Source organism: Oncorhynchus mykiss, chromosome 15 (assembly GCF_013265735.2).
Source record: "Oncorhynchus mykiss isolate Arlee chromosome 15, USDA_OmykA_1.1, whole genome shotgun sequence".
NCBI lineage: Eukaryota > Metazoa > Chordata > Actinopteri > Salmoniformes > Salmonidae > Oncorhynchus > Oncorhynchus mykiss.
This window is the reverse complement of record NC_048579.1, coordinates 55406392-55416057: the sequence shown is the minus strand read 5'-3', so window position 1 is coordinate 55416057 and position 9666 is coordinate 55406392.

Below are 9666 nucleotides of genomic sequence, written 5' to 3'. Positions count from 1 at the left end.
CAGAGGTCAGTAATCCAGAGTAGTGGGGCAATGGTACAGGACGTCAGCAGGCTCAGGCAAAAAAAGGTCAAAACTGGGGAAAAACAGGAAGAATCGATAGACAGGAACAGAGGGAAAACCACTGGTAGGCTTGACGAAACAAAACAAACTGGCAACATACAAACAGAGAACACAGGTATACGTACCCAGGGGATAATGGGGGAAATGGGCGACACCTGGAGGGGGGTGGAGACAAGCACAAGGACAGGTGAAACAGATCAGGGCGTGACAGGTACAAAGTGGTGAACAGAAGCTGGACTATACATTTAGATTAGAAATGTTTAGAAAGGTCTGCCCTTTGAAATAGTTTGATTAGATATTGTTTGTATAAGGTTATCAAACTGTTTGTTTGAGCAGTGTTTCTGAAACCTCTCCTGGAGTACCCACAGCCTGTCCACGTATTTGATGAATTCCGGAACTAACACAGCTTATTTAACTAATGAGGGGTCTGATGATTAGGTGACCATTTGAATCAGCTGTGTTAGTTCTGGAATACATTAATGAAGTGGACTGGCTGGGGTTACTCAAGGAGAGGTTTGGGCTGGAGGAGACCATTTGACTACATTCCCTGATAATTAAATCAACGAAGATGCATTTACACCCAGTGACCACTGGGGGGCAGTGTACTACCACATATTCCCTCAGTTCCTCACAGGAGACCCACAAGTCATGCAGCTAGCTGAGCTCACATGATGAATGCTGTGACTCAGTAAGTGACTCATAGCTGGAATTTTTTGAATGTTTGATGTTATCAGTGGACAGGACTACAGGCTTTCACAGTCAAACGTCATGCATGTAATATATGAATGTAGAGTTGATGGCATTATGGATTATATTTTATTTTGAAGGCATTATGGATTGAGTCCTATATCTATAATGTGACCGCCAGTCAGACAGTACGTATACTGTCTCATCACCACATAGGTCAATGCTCATCTCTATACATCTGTGCACACACGCACACGCACACGCACACGCACGTACAGGTGGACTCTCACCTCTAGACAGGTGACACTGTCTGTCTGTCTGTCTGTCTGTCTGTCTGTCTGTCTGTCTGTCTGTCTGTCTGTCTGTCTGTTTGTCTGTCTGTCTGACCGAGTGACACTCTCTTATCTTATCTAAGTCATCCTCATGTGCACGTGGCATTATGCCAACAGAATAGTTACATACAACAGTCTCGTTGTGGCAATATAATCTGACCTACCTGAGAAGGTCATGGCTATATAAGGCAGGGAATGTCTATATCGGCAGTGAATCAGTCTGTGTTACCACATCAGAAGACATGTGTTAAGTAGTAGTGGACCGTGCCTATCTGGCTGAATGTGTGAGTTCTGACTCATTCTCAGACTTACTGTAAACACAGACAGGTCTGCTGACTGGACATTTACAGCTAACGGAAATTAATAATTCCACATACACACCCCAACCAAACACACACACACAAACATGCATGAATATATGCACACACACGTGCTAAACATTGAGCCATTTAAAAATGGATTCCCCTGGTTTACCATTGAAGCTCCTTGAGTGTGTGTGTGTTCATGTTATGCTCCGTCGGTATTTAACTAGGCAAGTCAGTTAAGAACAAATTGTTATTTACAATGACGGCCTACCGGGGAACAGCAGGTTAACTGCCTTGTTCAGAACACGGAGTTTAACCTTGTCAGCTCGGGGAGTCAATCTAGCAACCTCTCAGTTAATGGCCCAACGCTCTATCCACTAGGCTACCTAACTTGAGCCCTTTTTTACCATGCATCCTGTGACAAGGCCAGCTTCCTGGGGCAGTAAGGGAGCTAACGGGTTACAGCAGGTATTGGGCCGTCGTGACATCTCCATAGGCCTTCTCTTACACTCACACAGGTGGGATTCATGCTTAGCTAGTTGGCATGACGGGAACTGAGGAAGAGGTATTGTGTAGTTAGGAGTTACATGAGTCAGGCTGACTTGGTAAAATGACAGAAGAGAGAGGTGGCACGATCACAGACCCCAGGGGCTGAGCGAGAGAGAGAGAGAGAGGGAGAGAGAGAGAGAGAGAGAGAGAGAGAGAGAGAGACAGAGAGAGAGAAAGCGAGAGAGAAAGAGAGAAAGAGAGAGAGAGAGAGAGAGAGAGAGCGACACAGAAAGAAAGACAGAGAGAAAGAGAGAGATCAAAAGAGAGACAGAAAGAGAGAGACAGAAAGAGATACAGAGAGAGATAAAGAGAGACAGAGAGAGAGACAGAAAGAGATACAGAGAGAGATAAAGAGAAACAGAGAGAAAAAGCGAGACAGAGAGAGAGATTTGTACATTTGTACATTGTTAAAACACTGTATATATATATATATATATATATATATATATATATATATATATATATATATATATATATAATATGACATTTGTAATGTCTTTACTGTTTTGAAACCTCTGTATGTGTAATGTTTACTGTTCATTTTTGTTGTTTTTCACTTTATATATTCACTTTGTATGTTGTCTACCTCACTTGCTTTGGCAATGTTAACACATGTTTCCCATGCCAATAAAGCCCTTGAATTTAATTGAATTGAATTGAGAGAGAGAGAGAGTGACACAGAAAGAAAGACAGAGAGAAAGAGAGAGATCAAAAGAGAGAAAGAGAGAGAGAGACAGAAAGAGATACAGAGAGAGATAAAGAGAGACAGAGAGAGAGAGACAGAAAGAGATACAGAAAGAGATACAGAGAGAAAAAGCGAGACAGAGGGAGAGAGAGAGAGACACACAGACAAAAACAGAGACAGAGAGAAAAAGAGAATGTGATGAAACTTCAGGACATCAGTGTGGTCTAAATCCCCTCTACTCTACCTAACACAGCCCCATGGGAACATGCTGAAACAACACTGAGGGAACAGTCAGAAATCCGCAAGACCTCAGAAAACACACACATCAGCACGCACACACACCGGCGTCAAATCCTATCAAATCAATCAGAGGTTCAAGGTATCTGATGTAGATATTGGACTGTATGTACATGAAGGCAGGGTAAAGTGACTAAGCAACAGGATAGATAAACTATAAGAGTGAAATAAAGAACAGAGTAGCAGCAGCAAATTATGAGAGTGAAGTGCACGTGTGTGTGTGTGTGCCAGTGGAGGCTGGTGGGAGGAGCTATAGGAGGACAGAGTCAATGGAATGGAGTCAAACATGTGGTTCCATATGTTTGATCTGTTTTCTGTTTTTTAAATGTATTTTTTGTTGTCATTGGTCATAAAAAAAAGGTGTATATTCAATACATATATAACACTACAGACCAAACTAACAGAATTACATATGAGACATGTCTTATGAGTCACACTAGACAGAGAAAATGAATAAATAATAATAATAATAATAATAATAATAATGGAGAAGAGGACAAGGCAGTAATGTCAGCAATAGTTACAATTGAGTCATAAGTAATAATAATCTTCATGATAAAAATGTCATTATAAACTGGGTGGTTCGAGCCCTGAATGCTGATTGGCTGACAGCTGTGGAATATCAGAACGTATACCGCAGGTATGACAAAACCTTTATTTTTACTGCTATAATTACGTTGGTAACCAGTTTATAAAAGCCATAAGGCACCTCAGGGGTTCGTGATATATGGCCAATATACCACGGCTAAGAGCTGTGTCCATGGCATCGTGCATAAGAACAGCCCATAGCCGTGGTAAATTGGCCATATACAACACCTCTTCGGGCCTTATTGCTTAAATAAAACAGAGACACAGGACAGTAATATAAAAAGGAAGAAGACAGAAACGAGATCGGGGGGGGGTATCAGAAAAAAGGTTTCTATAGGTGCCCATTTATAAATTAATGGTTCATCGAGAAGTCTTAAAGCTTATTATTCTCTCCATTTCACACATCTCTTTGATTTTAGACAAACACTGTTTGTGGGATGGAGGGCTGGATTGAAGACACTTTATTGTGATGATTTTCACAGCTGCCGGTTAGCAGAATTTGTAACAAACAAATACTTTTCCTGCCTGTGATACCAGCAGGTATAACACCCAATACGGCAGTCTTAAAATCCGGTGGGATTTTTGCCTCAAAAACTTTGCACAGGTCCCAGAAGTTGCTCAACCTTGACCAGGTGCAAAAATACATGATGGTGGTCACCTTTTTGTTCTCCACACTCCCTCGAGCACTCGCTGGTGGCGGTGATTCTGGCTTTTGCAGTTTGGGGGTTCAGAAAACATCTCAAAGTCACATTCCACTGAAACTGAAGAGTTAGAATGTGTCACTTTGTGTGCTTCAGTACATATTACGCGCCATTCTTGATCTGAGATAAGCTCCTGTATTTCTGTCTCCCTTTTAAAGTACATAGAGTCATAATCATCCATTGAAACAAGGTTCAGGTACGAAAGGGAGATTCTGTTGGTGACACGCTCTTGATTTTGAGACCTCATCAGGAACAGTTCTAGTGTTTTCAAGTACTGGATGATAGCCTAATCTTTATGCTTCTCTAGAAAGTGTCTGGCTTGTTAGAATCCATGAGACATGGGATAGATGCCTGTGGCTCAGATAAATAGAGGAGAACTTCATCTTCATATAGTGAAACCTTGTGTTCCTCTCCTCCGATCTTAATACCTTTAATATTCTCTTCATCCCTTTTCAGGTTTGATCTGTTTGATACATACTGTTCCATTTATTCCAATCCAGCCATTACAATGAACCTGTCCTCCTATAGCTCCTTCCACCAGCCTCCACTGGTAGGTGTGTTTATGTGTGTGGACATGTTTAACTATACTATAAGAAATCTACAAAAGAGTAGTAAACACATTTGGGGGGGGGACCAACTGGGGACATTTTAGTCCCCACAAGAAAAAATTCAATTTTTTCGGGGTTTAGGGTTAAGGTTAGAATTAATGTCTATGTTAGAATTAGGTTTAGGGTTAAGGTTAGGTTTTGGGGTTAAGGTTAGGGTTAAGGTTAGGGTTAGGGTTAGAGGTTAGTGAAAATATAATTGTGAATGGGAATCAATTGTGTGTCCCCACAAGGTTAGTTAAACAAGACTGTCTGGTTTTGTGTAAGAGTACCAGTATAGTGTGTGTGTTACTGAGTGTATATACTGTACAATGTGTATATATAGTTTTGTGAGGGTGCATAGAGTCAGAGAAAGATAGGGTCAATGCAGATAGTCTGGGTAACCATTTATTTAACTCTTTAGCCTTATTTAACCATTTATTTAACTCTTTAGCAGTCTTATGGCGATTTTAGCCAGCCAGATCGCTCAAGATTGACTTCGGAGTTGGACGTTTTCAATCCCAGTGGTAGGCACTTGTTTATTATGGTTTTGTTTGAACCCTATCCCAAACCTTAACCCTTAACTTAACCATTCAGAATGAATGCCTAACTTAATGTTTTAACCCTATCCAAAACCTTAACCCTTAACCCTTAACCTAAAACGTGGTAATTGGTGGATGAAGTCTCTTGTCTTATCCGGTGTCCTGTGTGAATTTAAGTATGTTCCCTATAACTCTCTCTTTCTCTTTTTTCTCTCTTCTCTCGGAAGACCTGAGCCCTAGGACCATGCCTCAGGACTACCTGGCCTGATGACTCCTTGCTGTCCCTAGTCCACCTGGTCGTGCTGCTGCTCCAGTTTCACCTGTTCTGCCTGTGGCTATGGAACCCTGACCTGTTCACCGGACGTGCTACCTGTCCCAGACCTGCTGTTTTCAACTCTCTCTCGCTACCGCACCTGCTGTCTATAACTCTGAATGATCGGCTATGAAAAGCCAACTGACATTTACTCCTGAGGTGCTGACCTGTTGCACCCTCTACAACCACTGTGATTATTATTATTTGACCCTACTGGTCATCTATGAACGTTTGAACATCTTGACCATATACTGTTATAATCTCCTCTCAGCACAGCCAGAAGAGGACTGGCCACCCCTCATAGCCTGGTTCCTCTATAAATGTATTCCTAGGTTCCTGCCTGCCTAAGGAGTTTTTCCTGGCCACTGTGCTTCTACATCTGCTTTGCATGCTGTTTGGGGTTTTACGCTGGGCATCTGTATAGCACTTTGTGACATCGGCTGATGTAAAAAGGGCTTTATAAATACATTGATTGATTGATTGGAGCAACTTAGAAATGTAACGTTTGGAGAAAATTGGCAAAATGTCTCATTCTGCAGTGAGACTGTAAGAGCTTGTTGGTTAGGGGGTAGAAGTTGTAGATGCTCTGGCACCGTTTGCCAGGCGGTAGCAGAGTGAACAGTCTATGGCTTTGGTGGATGAAGACTTTTTCTGGCTTTTCTCTAACACCGTCTTATATGAGGTCCTGGATGTCAAGGAGCTTGGCCCCACTGATGTACTGGGCCGACACACCACCCTCTGTAGAACCTTGCAGTTGATTGGGGTGCATTTGCCAGACAAAGCGCAGATGCAGCCAGTCAAGGTGTTCTCGATGGTGCAGCTGTAGGCATGTAAACACACAGGCACACACATACTATGTCATTCCGTTGTGGTAATGTGAAATCTAGAATTAGGAAGAAGTTGAGTAAGAAGTATTTTTTTTCTCAGGGTGATAGAAGGTCACTGTTGCAACATGGGAACTTCACAGATTACTTTACCCTTTATTGTTTAGATTCAGTGCACAAGATGTGGTGTTCTGTTTAAATCTAAGGAACCTCAGATGTATACGCAATAAAGGGTTAGGTTGGTGAATTACACTGTCAATGGAGAGCTTCATGTTAAACATAAGGGCAGGGAGTTGTCCAAATATATGCAGAGTGGACAAATCATTAGGAACACCTGCTCTTTCCATGACGTAGACTGACCAAGTGAATCCAGGTGAAAGCAATGATCACTTATTGATGTCACCTGTTAAATCCACTTCAATCAGTGTAGATGAAGGGGAGGAGATGGTTTGAAGAAGTATTTTTAAGCCTTGAGACATGGATTGTGTGTAAAGGGTGCGTGCTGGTGGCAGAGATGTCAGGCGCAGGAGAGTGAACTTGGTATGAACAGAGCAGTTTAATAAATGCCCCAAAAAACTCTGAAAACCAAATTATACAAAAAATGATATAAGAGGGTACAAAACCTGTCGCCCACCAGAACATACAACAAACAATCACCTACAAGGACATGAGGGGAAACAGAGGGTTAAATACACAACATGGAATTGATGGGATTGAAACCAGGTGTGATGGAAGACAAGACAAAACCAATGGAAAATGAAAAATGGATCAGCGATGGCTAGAAGGTCGGTGACGCCGACGGCCGAACACCGCCCGAATAAGGAGAGGGACCAACTTCGGCGGAAGTCGTGACATTGTGTATGTATGCCATTCAGTGCCTTTGAACGAGGTATGGTAGTAGTTGCCAGGCACACCGGTTTGAGTGTGTCAAGATCTGCAACACTGCTGGGTTTTTCACGCTCAACAGTATCCCGTGTGTATCAAGAATGGTCCACCACCCAAAGGACATCCAGCCAACGGCAGGCCAGTGGTCGAAAGCGGGTCATTGATGAAAGAGGACAATAGAGCCTGACACGAACTGTGCAGAGCAACAGACTGGCTACAGTTAGTCAACTGACAGTCCAGTACAATACTGCTGCCCAAAGACCCATAAAAGAATGCACAACTTGTCGTACCTTGATACGAATGGGGTTTGGCAGCTGACGACCTTAGTGTTCCACTTCTTTCAGCAAAAAACAAGAAACTGCGGTTGCAGTGGGCTAAGGAATGAAAACACTGGACACTGAAGAATTAGAAAAACATTCCCTGGTCTGATGAATCCCGATTCCTGCTGTTTCGTACTGATGGTAGGACTAGGGTATGAAGAAAACCGTATGAGTACATGCATCCATCATGCCGCATGTCAACATTGCAGGCTGGTGGTGTGATGGTGTGGGGTGTTTTTTAATGGCACACATTGGGCCTCTTGATAAAAGGGGAGCAACGTTTGAATGCCACAGGATATCTGAACCTCATTGCCAGTCAGGTGTATATCTTCATGGCAGCCGTGGATCTTTCTGCAAATCGATTTTTTTGACCTGGATAATGCCCCATGCCACAAGGCTAGGATTGTCCAGGAATGGTTCCACGAACACGACGGTGAATTCAGCTTACTGCAGTGGCCTGCCCATTCACCAGATCCAATTCAACATCTGTGGGATGAGATGGAATGAGTTATTCAGAGTAGAGTTCCACTACCAGTCAACATGACACAACTGTGGGAAGCATTGGAGTCAGCATGGACCAGCATCCCTGTGGAACGCTTTTCGACACCTTATAGAGTCCATGACCCAACGAATTGAGGCTGTTCTGAGGGCAAAAGTGGGTGCAACTCAATATTAGGAAGGTGTTCCTAATGTTTTGTACACTCAGTGTATGTGCATCGTGCACAAACGTACTGCAAAGTTATCATCTGAACTGTGTTATTCTGGACAGTGTTTGTAAGGCGTATATGGGTCAAGGAGGCCAAAAGGAGACATATTTTAATATGGCATATTATAAAAGTGATATAACACCACATTACTTATACTGATGGTTAACTGCCACACTTTACTCGCATTTCTGTGTTGACATGCAGACACACACACACACACACACACACACACGCAGGAGTACAGGCGGAGGACCTGATATTCCGGCTGTTTGAGAATGTGATGAAACGTCAGGACATCAGTGTTGTCTAAATCCCCTCTACTCTACTCTACCCTACCTAACACACACACACACACACACACACACACACACACACACACACACACACACACACACACACACACACACACACACACACACACACACACACACACACACACACACACACACACACACACACACACACACACACACACACACACACACACACACACACACACACGTAGCTATGTTATTCTGGTGTGATAATGTGATCTGGAATTTGTAAGAAGTGGAGTTAGAAGTATGGATTTTTCTCAGGGTGATAGAAGGTTACTGTTGCAACATGGGAACTTACTTAATAGATTACTTTACCCTTTATTGCTTAGATTTATTGCACAACATGTGTTGTTCTGTTTTAATCTAAGGAACCTCAGATGTGTACGCAATAAAGGGTTAGGTTGGTGAATTACACTGTCAATAGTCATGCTATAGTCGTGCATGATGCACATATACATGAGCAACGTCCACAAACGTACTGCAAATGAATCATCTGAACTGTGTTATTCAGGACAGTGTTTGTAAGGTCACATATGGGTCAAGGAGGACAGAAGGAGACATTTATTTTATTGTGTTTGTTATATATTATAAAAGTGATACAACACTATGTTACTTATGGTCCTTGATCATTGTCACGTATAAAACGGATAGTTTGGATCCTGGACGCTGAAACATAGTTGAAATCTCATTTGATAACCAAATTACAGCTGATAGATTAAATAGTTTGAAAAGCAGTCACATAACACAGTCAGTCATAATTGTGACCTGGCCCCTCCTCTGGGGCTGTCCAAGCATAGTTGGCCAGCACAGGGATCTTGTGATGTAAGAGATTCATTTGCTGTGATCCACTGGGTCCAAACCTGCTGGCCACTGATATGTTTTCTGTCTGTGCTTCCAGTTGAACTCTCATCAGCTCCTCTCCTCATTCAGAATACTGTTCAGAGAGTCTATACACGCTGAAGTTAAGCTC